This window comes from Mustela lutreola, chromosome 16, assembly GCF_030435805.1.
Source record: "Mustela lutreola isolate mMusLut2 chromosome 16, mMusLut2.pri, whole genome shotgun sequence".
In the NCBI taxonomy this organism is placed as follows: domain Eukaryota; kingdom Metazoa; phylum Chordata; class Mammalia; order Carnivora; family Mustelidae; genus Mustela; species Mustela lutreola.
In genome coordinates this window covers 25,460,944-25,481,315 of record NC_081305.1, presented here as the reverse complement: position 1 = coordinate 25,481,315, position 20,372 = coordinate 25,460,944, and the positions used below count along the sequence as shown (strand labels likewise).

The 20,372-nt window shown below is 41.0% G+C and overlaps 1 long non-coding RNA gene across 1 annotated transcript in view; it reads left to right on the top strand.

Annotated features, from left to right (window-relative positions):
* The window catches only part of LOC131818256 (uncharacterized), a 115,848-nt gene extending 99,844 nt beyond the window's left edge, over nt 1–16,004 (top strand). Inside the window, exons 2-4 of the long non-coding RNA XR_009348748.1 lie at nt 12,952–13,038; nt 14,338–14,425; nt 15,776–16,004. This is a non-coding gene — a long non-coding RNA (uncharacterized LOC131818256). The remainder of the gene's footprint in view (nt 1–12,951; nt 13,039–14,337; nt 14,426–15,775) is intronic.
* Nucleotides 16,005–20,372: the final 4,368 nt, after the last annotated feature.

Sequence of the window (20,372 nt, the reverse complement as noted above, 5' to 3'; positions counted from 1 at the left end):
TTTACTCATAGCCTTGTTGACGCTTGTTTTTTTCTGTTCTTTCTTTCTTTTTTTTTTTTTTTTTAGAAGTGGTATTTCACTTTTTTTTTTTTTTTAAGATTATATTATTTATGGGGCGCCCGGGTGGCTCAGTGGCTTAAGCCTTTGCCTTTTGCCCAGGTCATGATCTCAGGGTCCTGGTATCAAGCCCCACATCAGGCACTCTGCTCAGCAGGGAACCTGCTTCCCTCTCTCTCTCTCCCTCTCTGGCTACCTGTGATCTCTCTGTCAAATGGATAAATAAAATCTTAAAAAAATATATTTTATTTATTTATTTGTCAGAGAGATAGAGAGAACACGAGCAGGGGGAGCAGCAGGCAAAAGGAGAAGCAGGTAGAGTGAGAAGCAGGCTTTCCACTGAACAGGGAGCCTGATGCAGGACTCTATCCCAGGACCCTGGAATATTGACCTGAGCAGAAGGCAGATGCTTAATATAACTAAGCTACCCAGGTGTCCCATCATTGTGGTTTTGATATATATTTGTCTAATGATTAGTGATATTGAACATCTTTTCAAGTGCTTCTTGACCATTTATATATATGTCTGCTTTGGAAAAATGTCCATTCAATTCCTTTGCTCATTTTTATTTTTATTTTCTTTTTTAAAGATTTTATTTATTTATCTGAGAAAGAGAGAGAGAGAGAGAGAGCATGTGCAGGGGGAGAAACAGAGGGGGAGGGAGAGAGAATCTTAAGCAGACTCCATGCTGAGCATGGAGCCCAGTGTGGAGCTTGATATCATGACCCTGAGATCACCACCTGAGCCAAAACCAAGAGTTGGACACTTAACTGACTGAGTCACTCAGGTGCCCTCAAGATTTTTATTATTAAATTATCTCTGCACCCAGCGTGGGGCTCAAACTCATGACCCCAACATCAAAAGTTGCAAGCTCCACTGGCTGAACCAGCCAGGTACCCCCATTTGCTCATTTTAAAATTGGGGTTTGGTTGAATTGTAAGAGTTCTTTATATATTCTGAATATTAACTTCTTATCAGGTTCATGATTTGCAAGTATTTTCTCTCATCCCTTGGTTGTCTTCCCACCCAGTTGTTTGTGTCCTTTGATGCACAGAAATTTTAAATTTTGAGGTAGTCTAATTTATCTATTTTTACTTTGTTTTTTGTGTGTTCAGGGTCATTTATAAGAAATCACCGAAACACCAAGTGTCAAGAAACTTTCCCTTTATATTTTCTTCCCAGAGTTTTATCATTTTAATTCTTACATTGAGCTCTCTGACTCCTTTTGCTTTAATTTCTATGAGTGGCAGCAGGTAAGGGTTCAACTTTATTCTTTGGTATGTGGTTTCCAGTTTTACCAACACCATTTGTTGAAAAGACTGTCTCTTCTCCATTGATTGGTCTTGGCACCCTTGTCAGAATCATGTAGACATATAAAACATATATGTTTATCTGGGCTTGCCAGATCTTTTGATGTTTCAGAATAAAGTAGAAATTCAGAATTTCATGTTTAATAATATTTTTAAGTATAAGAATGTAAATGGAAAAAAATTTAAAAGGGAAGTACCACAGAGCAAAGTACCTTGTTCAGACCATTGGGTACTAGCTTGTTGCTTAAAAAAATATTATCTTTTATTTCTTTGGTTTTGTTTTGAAGAGACTAGAAATGGATGGGTAAATGCACAAGCAAGCACACACACGTTTCAGCAAGCTTGTGTTCTAGAAAAGAATGTTCTTTTCTCCTGGGTTAAAATTAAACAAAGTTAAACATATTTTTGTGGAGAAGTATTAGTATGGGAAAATGGGGCCTTTTTTTTTTTTTTTTTTTTTTTTTTTGAGGGACAAAGCAGGAAGTAAAAAGGGATTCTGAAGTCATTTCTCTTTTACAAAGGTAGGCAACTTTGCTCATGGAAAATTTCCATATTCTCACCATAGGACCTATTTCTTTGAGGCCATGAAGACGGGAAAGAGAGAAGAAGAACGCTAATATTTATAATTGGTGACAAGTGTATACCAAGTGTTGTACAAATTTTATTGTTTTACAGAAGTTTCCCTACAGATTGACTTTTATTGTTTCCACTAAAAAGAAAAAGAACACCCTTAAAGTTAAGAGAAAGTAGAAAGCTTATCTTAGGTCACAAAGTAAGTGAATGCCAGAACCAGAATTTAGACACAGGTCAAACCTCCTCCAAAATTGCACCATCATGTCAGGTTATGTTATCTTTAAATAAAAGTCTTGCAGCTTCTGAGATTGGCAGCCAGGAGCCTGAGTGAAAGAGAAAAGATAGTGCTTCTTCATTAGCCCATTAAAAAAAATTAACTAGATTAAAAGTAAATAAAATGTAGGAGCAGATCAAGAGAAACTTAACCTTCCTGGCTTTATAATGTGTTACTACCTTAATATATGCCTGAAATCCATCAATTTATGCAAATATCCTTACCCTATAATTAGAGTTTTTTTCCTTTTAACTAAATTTTTAAAATGTGGGCACTTAGTAAGTGATGACAATTATTATTCTCTATTATAATAATGAAAAATCTGAATAGCCATAATTAGTGGAAGCAGCAGTTTTTTTCACTACTACCTTTGAGTATCCAAACTGAGTTTTGAATGCTTATATATGAAGCTTTGAAATCTGCAAATCCTTTCTTAGGACAACAAGCCACATATGCTTATTTGAGGATTCTAAAAGCAGTGGATAACCTGACCTGGAAAGGACCCCTGAGAGCCCCAGTTCTCTGATTTTACTTACCGTTAAACCAAGGTTAAGTATGCTCTTCGGGTCCAGAGCTAAGACCAGCAGTGGGATCTTTTCACTCTTAATGCAGAGCTTGTTCCGATATCTTTCTGTTTATTAGCTTTAGAGTCTTGGAATTCATAATGGTACCCAATGACGTCTGCAGACGGAGTAAATATTCTACAAGTCTGTTTCTTCTTCCCTAAGTGTATTTAGATGTTGCTGTGATTTTAATGTCCCCTGAACCATCCAGCAGCTTACTGCCACTCACATGAGCCAAGAATGGGGCTAACTGTTCATGATACAGCCATGCCCTTAGTGACAAACCCATGTCCTCCTGGAACTTATGAGACTGACACTAAGTGGTTAAAGAAGTAAAGCTTGCTTAACGTATAGATGGTGAAACATCCTACGGAGAAAAATAAAACGGGGTGAGGACAGAAGTTTGGTCAGTGGAGTTGGCTTGTTTATGCTGAAAGGTATGAGGAAGGGCTCACTCATATGAATAGGTACTTTTTGAGACACGCTAGGAGAGACAGAGCCAGCTGTGGAGCTACTAGGGAAAGAGAATTAAAGGCGAAAGAAAGACAGCATAAAGATGCCACTGTGCCTGGAATGAAGTGAAACAGGGGAGGGTTAACATGACATCAAAAGCGTATATTGGTGCCAGATCATGCTGGACTTTTTAGGTCAGTTTATTTATTTTTATTTTTTTATTATATTACGTTAGTCAACATATAGTATGTCATTAATGTCTGACTTTTTATCTGAGCAGGATGGGAAACCATTGGAGGGTTCTGAATAGAGGAGTAACATGATCTGGCTTGTGTTCTGATACCATGACTCTGGCTTCTGGGGACAAAAGGCTCTGGGTGGGATGTGGAGGCATGGCGACCGGTGTGGGAGCTCCTGCAGCAATCAGGGAAGAGAGGAGGGTGGCTGTGCTGCTGGAGGGGCAGCAGCAGATGAAGGAGCCAGTTTCTGTTTCTGTTTTGGAGGCAGAGATGTGGAATGTGAGTGGGAAGCAGGATTGAGACTTACTTTAACTACTGAACAGCTGGGAGGATGGAGATCCCATTTTCCAAGATGGGGAAGAACAGGGGAGAATGTTTGGGGAGAGATGAGGATCAGTAAAAGGAGGTGCTTGCTTTTGAGCATGTTTAGTTTGAGACTCCAGGGAGATGTTCAAGCTGAGTGTCAGGTGGGCCACTGAAAAGAGGAGTCTGCGTGTTAGGCAAGTGGTCTGGGATGGAGATATAAATTGACACCAGTTGAAAATGTTATTGAGCTCCTTGCAAATAAGTTGCAGACATGAGACTCCTTTACCTTAAGTATGTCTGTATGTATTTCCTAAGAATAAGGACATTCCTTATATAACCACAGTACAATGATCAATACTATTTTCTAGTTTACAATATTAACTACTTTACAAATCTTATTCAAACTTTATCAGTGGTCTTGGTAATGTCCTTGATAGTGCGTGCACACACACACACATAAAGTCACAAAGTCCAGAGATCATCTTATCACTATCAAGCATTACACACATGCACACACAATGCATTGCATTTTATATATATATAATTTTTATTATATTAACAATTATTTATTACACAATATAATATATTAATATACATTATATTAATAATATATAATATAACACACATATATATATATAATTTTTATATATGTTATATAAAATTTCACAATTCCAGTTGGGACTATATATTAACCACTAGGGATTCTTGATGAAAGGTACACAGAAGTTTTTTTTTTTTTTTTAACTATACTTAAGCCTTTTCAATGAATTTGAAATTATTTCAAAATAAAAAAATTATAGGGTGCCTGGGTGGCTCAGTGGGTTGGGCCTCTGCCTTCAGCTCAGGTCATGATTTCAGGGTCCTGGGATCAAACCCCACATCGGGCTCTCTGCTCAGCAGGGAGCCTGCTCCCCCCCCCCCCAAACCTGTCTCTCTGCCTACTTGTGATCTCTATCAAAAAAAATTATAAAAATGTGTTACTGTATACATTTTTGTTTTAAAAAATGTTTAATTCTGCATTTCCCTGACTGTCTTGGTTAGTGTGGGCTGCTATAACAACACATCATAGTACTGGCTGGCTTAAACAGTAGACCTTTACTTTTCGTGGTTCCGGAGGCTACAAAATTCAGTATCAAGATGCCACAGATTTGGTTCCTGGTCAGGGCTTTCTTCCTGGCTTGTGGATGGCCACCTTCCTGCAGTATCCTCATATGGTAGAGAGAGGAAGAGAGGGAGCTTGGTTTCTCTTCTTATAAGGACACTAATCCCATTGTGGAACCTCATACTAATGGTCTCATTTAAACTTAATTATCTCACAAAGGCTGCACCTCCAGATATCACCACCCTGGGAATTAGGGCTTCAATAAATGGATTATGGTGGGGGGGGGAGGCACAAAATTTAGTACATCACACTGACAAATGTTATTAAATGGAATTATATATGGAAATACATGTATATATCATATATATGCATATATACATAGGACTATATTGTAGACTGTATTTGTTAAAAAAATTTTTTTTGGGTGTAGTTGAGACAGTATTACATTAATGTCAAGTATACAATGTAGTGATTCAACTTCTCTATATGTTATGCTATATTCCCCATCTGTCACCATACAACATAGAGACTACAGTTAAATAATCTGTATTATAAATTGAGGATGTTTTCTAGAATATTATAATTGATATGTAAGTATTAATTCTATGGAAGAAAAATCACATGATCAATGTTGAAAATCTTGGCCTATTTTCAGCCTTCATCCCGCAATACTATCATATCACCAAACAAAACCTTTTGTCTTCCTTTTGTTAAATAAACTTCATAATAGTAGGAATCTTGTTTTTTTGTCCCTCATTTTATCCACTCTGCCTCAAACAGTGTTCAGTATCTAATGTGATCTCAAAAATATGTTGCAGGATTGAATAAGAAAATGCAGATCCTTCATACATTTATTGCTATGTGCTCCCTGCCCAGTAATGTGTCCATATACTTTAACATGTTGAAAATCATTGTTCTAGAGGGAAGAAATGGACTATGAAATGATAAGACCGAGGCAAAGCGTAACAGGCATTTCCTAGGGTCTTTGTGAGGTGTGGATGTGGTGATAACATAAACTGGACACCTAGAGTGAGATTGGTAGATGGAAGGTGCCCAGTAGCTATCCTGGTATCCCATTTCTCCTGCCCACCCCCTCTTTCTCCTCATAGAATCTGCCTTGGGAATGTGTCTCAAAGAAAGGCAAGTAAATGTTGGGCAGATAAATTTGGGAAATTGTCCAGTTTTCTAAAACTCTCCACCACTTCCATGATCTACTGAGAACAGACTTGGATAAAGTTTGTTACAGCCACCTTATTGTAGGGCCCCGGCATGGACTTGGGCCCTGTCCTTCCCTCTGTCAAAATATGTCAAAAATCCTGTGGAGACTTTCCCTCCACAGGTTTTTCAATAGCCAACAGTTAAAAGATGAGTCAAATAATTAAGACAGCTCTATTTGACATAACCAAGAAACATTGCTCTGGGAGCTAGGGAAAAGATAGTATAGCTACCCTTTTATAGGGAACATCTACTGAATTATAAATGAATGAGTGAATAGCAAAGGGAGAAGTCAGAACTTAATACTAAATGTTGACTCCCTATTAGGCATGTTGCTAGATGCTGTGAGAAATGCAGTAGTGAAATGGGATGTTACAGCCAAGTGGACAGAAAAGACAATTACTAAAAATGAAAGATGGGTAAGGGTGGAATGAGTGATGGGAAATTTGGGAATGGATTGGAGGAGCTGATGGGAGAGGGGTGGTTTCAGGAAGGACCTGGCATGCTAAGTGTGTCCAAGGAATGAGGAGAATTTTGCAAGAGGAATCCTAGGAAAGTACAGCAGTGTAGTCTGCGGGTTAAGAATTACAACGGTGGAGTCAGCAACCCTTAGTTCCACATGGACTCTACCATATTCTTAGCTGTCTGAGACAAGTCTCTAGCTTCCTTGTCCACACAATGGAGAAGATGGTGGTTTACACCAGGCTGGTTGCAAAGAGTAAGTGAGGTGACGTACCTATGAGACTTAGCCCAGATGTCAGACCCAGTTACTGCTCAATCAATGTCAGCCACTCTTGTTATTGTAATTGTTTTTATTTTCCCATTTTAACAAGGGGTAAATTTTTGTGCAGAGCCACAAGTCCAGAGGCACCAGGCAGGTCTTGGAATGTCAAGGAGCCCCATGTAGATTAGAGCATGGAAGAGGTTAAATTCTGCCCCGTAGAGAAAGTATAGAGAAGGGGACACCCCCTTAGGGTGTACTGACACTGCTCTAGAGGCTGGGAGCTTTGGAGGCACAGCTGTAGTCCTTCCTTGTAAGCACTGTTTGGTGAGGGTCAGGCAACAACCTGTCACCTTCTAAATGCAAGGATGACCGTGACTGGGTTCTGTAAAAGGGCTGCAGATACATCGTGAGAGAATGGAAGTGGGAATGATAAGTTTCACGTTCAAGTTCTCAAAAGAGGTGATAGTAACTATGCATCTTAAAAAATAGAGTGTTTAAAAAAAAGTGGATCAAGAGCTGTTTTGGATTCTAGAAGTGCCACCACTTTCCTGGCTCTGACATCTGGGTGAATTGCTTCACCTCTGTAAGCCTTCACTTTTTAATCTATTAAATAGGGATAATATGGTACCTATTGCTTAGAGCTATTGTGGAGTTTATGGAGGATAATCCATGTAAAGGAGCTTATTTGGCACAATGCCAGGCAACTGATTCAATAAGTCACTTGTATTTATTATTATTATTTCAAGCCTATTTTATAGGGCACAAAGCACTTTGTTGTAGATTCTCTCACTTGATCCTCATAACATCCCTGTAACATGGGCAAGATAAACAACTCTCCTTCCCCTTTAATTAATGAGGAGGCTGGAGATGGAAGAGATGAATTGATCAAATCACAAACAACTGGTTCATGTCCGAGTCATGATTCAAACCCAAATCTAATGCTGCTAGTACATTTCCTTTCATTACTGTCCGGTGATAGCCACATCATCATCAGAAGATGTAATCATTGTATTGGCTTTAAAATTGTGGTTTCTTTATAACTTCAGAGCTTCTTTGGTTCAAATGAAACCTTGTAGGAGCCCCTAACTTCCATAAAGTAAATAGAGCTGCTCTATTTAAAAACCCAAGACTGTAAGATTCTTTCCTGTTCTCTCCCCTCAACAGTCCTTATGGAGCCCAACTTGGGAGAAAAATAAACAGAGCTGAAGGGAAGATCTGGACTTGTGGGGAGCAGCCTAGACAAGGGCTTGGCACCCTGAGTTCATGGTCTTTCACATGCTCTTGAAGAGTTCCATCCTTGGCTGGAGCTTTCACGAGGCCATGTGGCGCTGTGGTTTAAGTGCGGACGTCTGCACACGGACTGTGTGCCCGTGGGGCTCACTAACTGTGGGACCCTGGATGTGCTTCTTAAGTGCCCTTCTCCTTGATTTCCTCATCCACCACGTGCAGGGAGTAATAACATCTACCTCTTGGACTGTTGTAAGAGCTGAATCTGAAAATGAGCAAAGCATTAGAGAATGTATGTGGCATGTAGTAAGTACTCAGTAATCATTTATTTTAAATAATTTCATCTTTCTGGGTTTCACTCTTCTGAAGAAGAGTAAGAATTTAGCAAGAGAGCTTTTTTCAGACTTACATGGGCTAATGCATACAAAGTGCCTAGCACAGTGCCTGGCACATAACGGTGACTAAATAGGGGTTTCTCCTTGTGATCCCGTCTCTGAATCTCTGTAAAAGCAAGTCCTTTCTCTATAAAAGCAAGTCTTCTCTTCTCTTGTGTTTCTGGCTTCTTTTTCTCACTGCCCTCCTCCCCACTATCCCTGCTCACACACGAAGGACCTTTCCTGTTTCTGATGTCAGTCCCTGGACCCTTTCCACAGGAAAGACTCATGTCCTCCAATTAGACCAATACCAATTGACCTGGGGCCTTCGGCAATCCTGGTGCCTTCCACATTAATTTGACATCTGCACTTCACCTTGAAAATATGCTAATTGCAACAGGGATCTGAAGACTGCACGAAACATGGGTTTGCAAGAGTCTATGGAATGCTAGGAATAATTGCAAATTTAATTCCCTTTGAGAAGATGTACAAAAACCTGACCACTTCCATTAGCCCCGAAGAAATTAGAATCTCTGAAATCAAGTGAAAAGAGCCAAAGGAAAGGACAAAATATTTCATTTGGAAGGAAAAAAACTTTCCAAACTTTATTACTGAAAGTCTCCCAGAAAAAAACTTTAGTTCAGAACCAGTGTTTTTCAGTCTATCCATTTCCATTAGGCAATTCATTTTTCAGAATTAATATTCTGAAAAAACCTGGCCTAATTTTATTTTTCGAAGACAACTTTATTTTTTTCCATTATTTTATTTTATTTTATTAAAAAGATTTTATTTATTTATTTGACACAGAGAAAGATATCATAAGTAGGCAGAGAGGCAAGCAGAGAGAGAAAGGGGGAAGCAGACTCCCTGCTGAGCAGAGAGCCCGATGCAGGGCTCGATCCCGGGACCCTGAGATCATGACCTGAGCGGGAGGCAGAGGCTTTAACCCACTGAGCCACCCAGGCGCCCCTTTCCATTATTTTAAAAATTTTAAAATTCAATTAATTTACATAGAGTGTATTATTAGTAGAGTTCAGTGATTCATTGGTCTTACATAATACCGGTGCTCATTCCATCCTGTGCCCTCCTTAATGCTTGTCACCCTCTTGCCTACCCCCAGCAACCCTCAGTTTGTTTCCTATGATTAAGAGACAGAGACAACTTTAATTTAGACAGTAAGAAGATTAAAAAAGTGGTAAACAAAGGTCATAGTGCTTCAATATGATGAGAGGAGCACTGATTTTAGCAAAGTATGCACTTTGATTGTGTAGGAAAAAATACAATCTTGGATTTAAAAAACAACTTGATATAGGTGTATTTCATGTATCATAAAATTCAGACATTTCAAGAGTTCCATTTAGCGATTTTTAGTTACTTTACCCCAAAATGCAGCCATCATCTTAAATCAGTTCTATAACATTTTACAGTTACCCAGCAAGATTCTTCCTGTGCACTTAATTTTTTTTTTTTTTTAGATTTTATTTATTTAACAAATTGAGAGAGAGATCACAAGTAGGCAGAGAAGCTGGGAGAGAGAAAGGAGGGAAGCAGGCTCCCTGCTGAGCTCTCAGAGAGCCAAACAGAATTATACAGTATGTAGTCTCTGGTGTATGGCTTCTTTCATTCAGTGTGTGTGTGTGTGTGTGTGCGTGTGTGTGTGTTTTAAGATTTTATTTATTTATTTGAGGGAGAGAGCAGTTGCAGAGGGGAGGAGCAGAAGGAGAGGGAGAAGCAGATTTCCCACTGAGCAGGGAGACTGATTTGGGACTTGATTCTAGGACCCAGGGATCATGACCTGAGCTGAAGGCAGACACTTAGCTGACTGAGCCACCCAGGTGCCCCTCATTCAGCATGTTTTTAAGGTTCATCCATGGTATGGCAGATGTCAATGTTCGTCCCTTTTTATTGCTGAGTAGTATCTCATTGTATTGACTGATCACATTTTGTCTATTCATATGCTAGTTGATGGACATTTAGGTCACTTTAAGTTTTTGCCTATTGTGATGTAATTTTATTCTCACAAGACAAAACACATTAACAGTCTGGTCTTCTGTCAGCCATTGTCTCCTAAGCCCAGACAACACAGTAAGTTTTGGAATGGAGTAGAAACACATCACCCATTATTACCAGTGGCTCCTGAGGCATCTGTCTGTCTTGCTCATCTTTTTTTGTGCAACTCTGTTTACCATTCTGTTCCAGAATATGAGCAACACTTTCTGTAGTTTTGGAGCCTAATTTAGGTCCATAACTCAAGAACATAGGTTATTTTATTAGGCAGTGAAGAAGGGGGACTGCTAAATGTTCCATGGTGTACATTGGAGAATTACACTTCCAGGTCAAATTCCCCACTCACATTTTGCAAAATCCCCTATCTGTTAGAATTTCCTTCTCAGCCCAGTTGAAGCAATATATCAAAAGTGAGCAGGTGAGTGACTCCCCTCTTAAAATTATACATTCTGTCCATTCTTACCTATATTTTTAATATAAATGTGAAGCTATCATGAAAAGTGTTAAGAACTCAGCTGGTTGTACTTTCATGGTTTATGCTTTGCTGAAACAAGATTATCCATCTTGCCCAGGATGGCTTCAGAATAGTATTTAGAAATTTCAGATGGCTCCAGAGGATCTCAGGCAGGATAGAGAAAGAGAGAGAGAGAAAGAGAAAGAGAGACAGTCAGTCAGACAGACAGACATCAGTGTCAAAGAAAAAGAAAATGGAAAATAGTATCTCCAGATTTTTTTCATTTCACAGCCTGATTTGATAGAATCCATTCATTTCTGAGCAGCCAACCTTTTACCAAGAACCTATTGCATGTAGAATCCTGAACTATTAGCTGGCGATGCAAAGATAAAAATGACCATCCATTTGATCACTCGTATTTACTGAGTGACAATTTTGTTCGAGGTACGGTAGGTTCTAGGCATGCAGAAGTGAAAACCAAGTTGGTGCTGCTACTGTGAAGCTAGCAGCCATTTCGTTGTAAAGATACAGAAAGCAAAGAGAGAAATGCACAAAATATTGTATATAATGATACATGCTGGAAAGAGATAAAGAAGCCAGGATGTTGAGAGGGGTATAATGAGAAGGTATTTTAGACCTCTGAGGAGGGGGGTATTTTAGCTGAGTCTTTAGCTGAGATCAAAGGAGTGAGGGAAAGTGTTGCAATCAGAGGCAACAGGAAAGGCTCAGAGGGAAAGGGAAAAGCTTGGTTCTCCGCCATGTGGAAGACAGACATAGTGCCATGTTTAGATGATCTGTTTCTGGAAGTACCGTGAGTGAAGTGTACACAGATACTATGTAGACAAGAGCAAGTGGCTCAGCACAGTCTTTCACATGTAGAAATAGAAAAATGAGAATTTAAAGACTGAATGGATGAATGAATAGATTACAAGATGAATGAATACATTACAAAATGAACAGATGGACAGATGACTGACTGGTGGACTGACAGAATGCACGAGTGTATAAATGGAAAGAGACCCATTTGGATAGGTGGAAAGAAGAGACTTCGTAGTACAAGTTTTGTAGTTCAGGGATTGTGTGAGAGAGGACATATAGGACAAATGGGGTGGAAGGGAGACCGAAGGCTGAGAATATTTTCCAGCCTCACATTTTTTTTTTTTCTCTTAGGGGCTAGCCCTGAGTGGCTTCTTGCATCCTAATTTGAGGAGCTCTTCCCCACACAATCTAGGCATAAAATGAGAGCATCCTCCACTTCTGTGACAGCTGCCTGGCGAGCAAAGGAAAATTAATTAAGTGGCACGAATGGCCTGCAGGTCAGATTTTCCACATAAATGGCGCATAAAACAGTTGTGTCTTTAAAAATTGGATTCATCTTGAGAAAGTAGGGGAGGCAGGATGTGTGAGCCTAGAATAATTCAAAGAAAGTGATCTTTATCAGCGTAGCTATTTATACCTAAATATACCCACAGGCATACACATAGGCAAGTAGATATTTTTGTTGACTTTTTTTTTTTTTTTAGATTTAGAACAAGACTTTGTGTTATATTAGCAAGAAAGACAGTAGATATTATGTCCAGGGCTGCCAGATTGCATAGCTCTGGATTGTGACTTCCTCGTGTGTTATGCTATGTGCCAGTCCTGACAGCCGTATGCATTATGTGGTAGCCATCAGGGGCGGAGACCGCATAGACCGTTGCTATTAAACAATCACCTACACAACTCACAGCTGGCCAATTTCCAAAGTGATGGATTCTCTGTACATCTAGGCAATAAACAAGGGTGGTCCTGGAAGCCCGAACGTTTTGGTTTCCCTCCAGAATTCTTTACTTTTATTCCAGGAGGAAACGAATACATTCCATCAACGCAGGAACCCCAGAGAGCAAATGCAGTTTCCCACAGCACAAACAATAACTCCAGAAAAGACCCTTCAGCTTCCCATTTGTGGCCAGCAAAATCCTTTTCTGATAGTATTAATAAAAGTGGCAGGTGGAACATTTGCTCAGTGGCAAAGTGAGATACTCCTGGATCTCACCTTTATTTAAATGATTCTCCTGTATTTTATCTTTTCAGATCAAAATGAAATTAATATACTTCGAGGCCACAGGAAGACAGTCACCATAACAGACCATAGCCCCAAATGGCATTTATGAATTCCCGGTAAGCAGAAAGTAGTTGCTCAGCACAGGGTAGAGGCTTCTGGGTAGCCTGGGCCAATGCCTGGTCTTGAGTGCAAAGGGATGGTGGTGGGAAGTGAGGTTCTACCGATTTGCTTGTTCATGGCTTTTTAAACTTTCTAAACTTTAGAAAGTTCCTTTCCTTTCTCCCCAGTTTCACTCCCTCACCTGAGGACTTCTGGGTTTTCAGAACTTAGTAAGGGATCTCTTCCTGTGTGGAGAATTCCTGGGTCATCTCTTGGTCAGAACTTGGGAATATCCTGCACGGATCACTATTGTGTCTCATGTCAAAAACTTTATTTTGTTAGTCTCCCATCTAGGCTGTTGTGATGCTCACAGCTGGGGTCTGATTTCATTGATTATTTCCCCCCTTTAGACCTGTCCACATCACAGGTGCTCTGTGAATTAACAAATGTGTAGGGACCCCAAGAAATGCCTTCCCTTTCTGGAATTTGTACTGACTCAAACCTTTTTCTTGTGTCCCCATTCTCATTCAATCTACACAGATTTAACTGTGCATTTGGTGTTTCTTCTGATTTCCTGATTTTTACCAAGTATTTTTAGGCAGAGACTCTATGCGCCTTGCATGGATTCCTGTAGCAGCTGGCCTGGTCTCCGAAAAAGGCTTGCAGATCAATGTTCCCCAAACCCTTATTTTTCCTTTGCTCTGAACAAAAGCAAGCCAAATAAGCAAAAATTTAAGTTTCTTTCTGTTGCCTTCAAGAGAACACTTAAGCTTCATAGACTGGGCATTGGGTCAAAACCTCTGTGTCACCTAACTAGCCCCCTAACCTGTTAGCTGTGTGAGGCTTGCATGAGCAATTTGTTTTCTCTGGGTCTTAGTTTTTCCATCTTAAAAATGGGGGTAAATGGGACGCCTGGGTTAAAGCCGCTGCCTTCAGCTCAGGTCATGATCCCAGGGTCCTGGGATTGAGCCCCGCATCCGGCTCTCTGCTCAGCAAGGAGCCTGCTTCCACGTCTCTCTCTCTCTCTCTCTCTCTGTCTGCCTCTCTGCCTACTTGTGATCTCTGCCTGTCAAATAAATAAATAAATAATCTTTATTAAAAAAAAAAGGGGGGGGTAATGATAGTAACTGTTTTTCAGATCCCTTGAGACAATGCATGAAATGAACAGAGTGCTTGGCTTGTGAAAATACCTAACATGTATTCCTTGATTTCATTTTTTATTCTTTCCTTCCTTGCTCTCTCCCTCTCATCTTACTTCTTTCCTACTGTCTTTCCTAATTTTAATTAATGAATTCATCTATTCTTTCATTTCGCAGTGACGGATTAGAGGATCCATGTATCAGAGAATTTTCCATCATTTTGAGAAATCGAAACACCCTTTCCCCTCGGAAATTCAGTGCTTTGGTAGGATCAAGTGTTTGTGCTCTTGTTAACTATTGTGGTACCTGTGCAGAGAAAACTATAGACCCAGGTAGGACTACTGAACTAAAAAGGACGGCAGATTTCCCCCGGGTATCAGAAACAGGTTTCCTGGGAAGAAATCTTTGGTCGTGGTCCTCAGGGAGGATGCTCGGACTTCAAAGGACCCACGCTTTTGCAGGATGAGTTAGCAATATCGGCTTTGTCATTTCTGTCTCCACAGGGTGGGTTCATTCCCAAGCCCAGCATGTGCCATTTCATGCAAATGATCTTGCTGCCACGTTTCGGGGGTCCATTGTTTTATGTCAAACAGTATCTTCTCTTCATATTTCTTTCAGTCCTTTACTCCACAGGCCTGAACATTGTGCCCAGCACTAGGGGCTAACGACTGATGAGACACATTTCTCTCAAGGGAGACAAATGAGGGGGAAGGTTGTAATGACCTTGATGTACCAATCCACCCAAGAAGTCCTTCCCACACCAGCTGACTCCCTCTGCCAAAATAGCACCTTCACATGGCCAACCACCCACAATTCCCAACAACTTAAAAATCATTAAGTATTAATTATATTTTAGTTCTAACACGAATGAAGAGGTATTATGGTTTTCCTTTTATCATTTTCCATGGCAGTATCGCCTGGGTCTCCTCCTGAGTCTCTGTGTATGAGCAGGATCCCAGCACAGGCCTGACGGGCCAGACGAGTACATGGACATGGAGCCATGTCTCTGGAGCCGGGAAGACCCTAGTTCAAAACCAGTCCTGAAGCATGTGCTTCTGGACCAGCTACTGAGTCTAATGTACAGAACATGTAAAACGGGTCTACAGTGGGGAACTTGGAATGCTGTGAGTAAACAAGCTAAGGTATGCTCAGCCCACGGTGACTGCACAGTAATTCCTCACTTGGTGGAATCTCCTCTTCTTCTTACAGCTTGCTTCTGGGACAGCCACGCAGGGGGTCCACTTTAAATGGTTGTGGCCCTTATCCAGGGTATTGCTGCTGTCACTGTTAGGGTAGGAATTGAATGCTTTCACCTCTCACCAGCCCTGATTTCACCCCTGGGGACTCCACACAGACAGCTGTGGATTCCTGGAAAAGGTGTAAAGGTAGAGCCAAGAGAAGACACAGAATAGTTTTCTCACTGTCACTGTCACACCAGCTCCACGTTCAGACAGCTTGCCTTCTGCAGAGCTCTGTGGAGGCTGCTTCATGAGACCCTCCGTCTTCATCCCTGGATGTAGGGTGAGTTGAATGTGATAAACATCTCCTAGGACGCCTTTAGCTTGGTTGTGCAAAACCTGTTGAGTCCTGATGGCCTGGGACTTCCTTTTTTTAGAGAGAGAGTGCACGTGCCTGTTGGGGGGCAGCACAGAGGATGAAGGAGAGAGAGGATCTTAAGCAGACTCCACGCTCGGCATGGATGTCACGCAGGCGCAATCTCATGACCCTGAGATCATGACCTGAGCTGAAATCAAGAGTTGGATGCTTAACTGACTGAGCCACCATGGTTCCCCTGGGACTTCTTGATCACTTAAAAATTTAAAAAAAAAAAATTATTCTCTCTGTTCCTCTCTATTGCCTCTCTTCATTAGAAATGAAACTATCTCTTAAAATAAAAAAAAGGCAGTCTGTTAAGTTTGGGGCATAATTTGAAAGAGGGAGAGAGAGAGAGAGTGAGAGAGAGAGTGTGTGTGTGTGTCTATGCTAATGTGCTTATTTTGGATGACTACCTGGGACATGGGGCTGACACGTACATTCGAAATGATGGATCTGGTCTAACACATGTGGTGGCTGTGTCTTGGGTGTGTGAATGTGGACAAGGTGTATGCAAGTGGCATGTGTGTTGGGTATGCATGTGTGGAGGGGATGTGTGTGTGAATATAGTATTGTGACTGTGAGTATTCCGGTGGTATACATTGTGTGTTGTCGTGGGGGAGTGCGCCATATGTATGTAGTTTTGATAGACTTGTGGGCTTGTGAGTATGAATATATATCTGTGTGCACCATGCATTGCTCAAATGCTATAGAATTATAGCTCAGAATAGTCCCCATAAACAAAAGCATTTGGCCTCCGTGATTGCAGCTGTGTGAAAATTGGCTGCATACTCCGTCAGGGCGTGCTGGAGGGCTGCTGGAGGTGGAGCCTTGGGGAGAATTGCCACAACTGTCTGGAGGCATGTGACATGACTCACCTTTGTGGATTGAAACACTCCTGAGATCTTATTGTTTCACATTAATCACAGCCTTAACTCTGCTTTTTTGACTTGGTTTTTTCACACCCTAAGAATAGAACCACCAGGATCCCAGTTTAGCCTTTATATTGACTCACACGCCCTGACTTTCATACTTCCCAAGGACAGTTAGAGCGTTGGCAGCAGTTAAAGATCTTTTTTTAACAACCCCCCCCAACCCAGTTTAAATGTATTTTCTCAGGAATAACGTCTTGTTAATTTGAGCATCGGTTTCTGCTCACACTACCTCCATAGCTTTGTACTGGGCCCACCATGACATGCTTCATGTATTAATAGGGAGGTCATCGCTATGGGATGTTCCTGTAACTCTCCTTCAGCGGCCCTTTGCCCACAGCATCAGCTCTGAGCCTGGAGTGACTGGATGGAGTGTATGCTCCAAGTGATCCTTTTCTTTGACTACCATGATGATGGAGGAGGAATCCCTTCTCTGTGAGTCTGTCGATCCTCTACCCTAGCCACTGCACACATGGAACATAAATGCAAACACATAGTGGGCACAAGGTCTTCTCCAACAGAACGTGGGATTCCTGAGGACCAGACAGAGGTGCCTCTGTCTCTGGTTCCTGAGTGCTGTATAGTCTCTGATTTAGAAGAGGAAGTAATGGACTCAGGAAAGGAGGGAAGAAGAAAAGAAGGAAGGAAGCATTTAAACCAAAAATAGCCTGGGGCACCTGGGTGGCTTCGTTGGTTGAGTGTCTGACTATTGATTTTGGCACAGGTCATTATCTCAGAGTCGTGAGATCGAGTCCCGCACGGGGCTCTTTCCTCAAGGTAGCGTCTCTTGGGATTCTCTCTCTCTGTTCTTCCTCCCACTCACGTGTGTGCTCTCGTTCTCTCTCAAAACAACAACAACAACAACAACAAACCAACAAAAAAAGTAACCTTCACAAATATGTCTTCTCAGTGCCAGTCACTCTTCTAGGTGCCTCATGTTGTTACCTCACTGAATTTGTTTCTCAACCTTCTAGAGTCAGTTCTATCACTCACTCCAGGTTACAGATGAGAAAGCAGAGACAGAAATGACGATGACTTGCCCAGCATCGCTCAGCTTACAGATGAGCCAAACTCAGCTCAGGCAGGGCGACTCTAGAGGCCGAACTTTGATCAGCTCTCATGTTGCATATTTTGGCCTTGTGCTGTGTCCAGTAAGTGTGTATTATCTCTGTGACCTGGGCCAGTCTTGAATTCAATCCATGTTATTGGCCTGAATAGATTTCTTTCCCTTTGTATCTTCCTAGGTCAGTAAAGCTCTTGTTTGATGGCAAATATCATCCATCAAATTTTACCATGCTTAAGCTAAGAGGAAATTACTGTGTCACAATCAGCCGAGTCCAAGTCTAGGACACCCTTCATGCATGACCCAAGTAGGCAGAACCTCATAACATCATCAACAGTCTGTCTTTTCATGCTGAAGTTCTGCTTTCTTCTGTGGGTCATTCATTGTCAGGTGGGCTCTGGGAGCGCAATGGAGCAAAGATGGCTCTCAGCAGCTCTAGGGATATATGCTTGGGATTTTGAAATTCCAATGTAAAGTAGAAGACAATTTATTTCCCAATGGCTTCTATGAAAGACTGGTTAGGCTTGGTGCATGCCTACCCTGAACCCGTAAATCACTGGGTAGAATGACTGATGCTGTGCTCTGATTGGCAGAGATGACCTTCTCTGTCCCCCACTGGAATGATAGCTAAGGGAGCTCCTCCCAGGCCATAGGGAGACGGTGGCCCCACAACATACTGGGCAAGCATGAGTACGTAATGTAGATCCATCATGGTGTTTCTTCTGAACTTTTTCCCTCTCGTCTGCTTCTCTTTCTTTTTTAAGATTTTATTTTTTATTTTGAGGGAGCGAGAGAGAATGAGAGAGAGAGAGTACAAATGGGGTGGGCAGATAGAGAGGGAGAAGCAGACTCCCCTCTGAGCAGGGAACCTGATGTGGGGCTCAATCCTAGGACCCTGGGATCATGACCTGAACTGAAGACAGATGCTTAACCAGCTGAGCCATCCAGGTGTTCCTCTTGTCTGCTTCTCTTAACTGATACAAGTGGGTATGAATCCTTTATTCTGAAATAAGTAGCTCTGCACTGTTTCTAACACTCTGGGGTTCAAGACACCATAGGGGGAGCAAAATATACTCATCAGACCCAGAATCCTCATTTAAGACCAGTTAATGACTCTCTCAGACATAGAGTGGACCATGTCAGTGACATCTTTGCTAAAAACAAAGGCCTATTTGAATTTGAAATACGGATTGTCATTGTAACCCTGGATACAGTCAGAGGGACAGAGAAATTCTAGAGTCAGAGGAAAGGAGACTGCCCTCATAATACCAGACAAGATTATTTAAATTGTTTCAGGAAGGATTATGTTTTTATAACAGCATTAAGGAGATTTTATATCATCCTGTATTTGCAAGCAATTGGGGAATCTCACATTATGACCCAAAATTAGGACTACTCTGGAAGCACTCTAGTTCTCCCTCAGACATTCCACAGACACCTGAGGGAGGGTCCTAGAACTCAGGTTTGCCCATCGTTCTCTGGCTCAGTGATTCTGCTTCCCAATGATAGAAAGTTCAAAGTCTTAGCCATAATGAAAGAGCTAGGCTATAACCTTTAGATACAGTAAGCACTGAAAATATTATAGCATATACTTCCTATGTAATAAAAGATGAAAATAATACTAAACTAAAGAAGTTACGATTTTCCCCTGTGATCATTACATATGGATTTTGCATTTGGAATATCAAATTTTCTTTTTCTTTCCTCCCTCCGAAGTGCTAACATGTTTGCCAAGACTCCAATTTGTCTGTTACATCTGTGCTTCCCAACCTTAAATGTGCATGCTTGTCACATGGGAATCTTACTAAAATCCGTATTCTGATTCTGTAAGTCTGGGGTGGGGTCTGTAGGTTTTTGTTTTATTTAGTTAATTAATTAATTAATTAATTTTGTGTGGACATGTTTTCATTTCTCTTGGGTTTACACTTAAGCAAGGACATGCTGGATTACATGGTAATTGTATGTTTAACCTTTTGAGAAACGAGCTTCCAAAGCGATTGCACCCCTTTACTATCTAACCAGGATGAAGAGGCAGTACCGAAGGCTAGGGACCTAATCAATACAGACATTGGTAATATGTCAGATCTAGAGTTCAGAATGACAATTCTCAAGGTTCTAGCCGGGCTTGAAAAAGGCATGGAAGATATTAGAGAATAGACCCACACCCCTTATTTTATTATTTTTTTTAATCTCCTTTACTTCCAATCCCACAGCCTAGAGGAAGTCCTTTTGATTTTGGGTCTTCTGGTAGTTGGTTATTCCATAACTTGAAGGTATGTGTTTATAACTCTTTTCCTTTATCAACTTAAGACATTTTTTATTCCCTTTTATGAAATATGAAAATTTTGTTTACCTCACCTTCCTTTAACCCCAACCTGTTTTCTCTCCAGTGTTTGATAGTTTGATATTGGTTTTGCTATTACTCCTGTTTCGTACTTCCTCCCCTCTAGTTAGCATCCCAAGGCTCCTTTAGGTAGAGTAACAGTGACCCACCCGTCCCCTTCCCTCTGTCTTTATTCCACATCCTGCCTTTCACCCACTACCTTCTTTGGTCTCTAATTTCACTCCTACCTCGCATTTCTAATATTTCCCAGGAGATCCTGGTGCTGCTATTTCATCCAAGA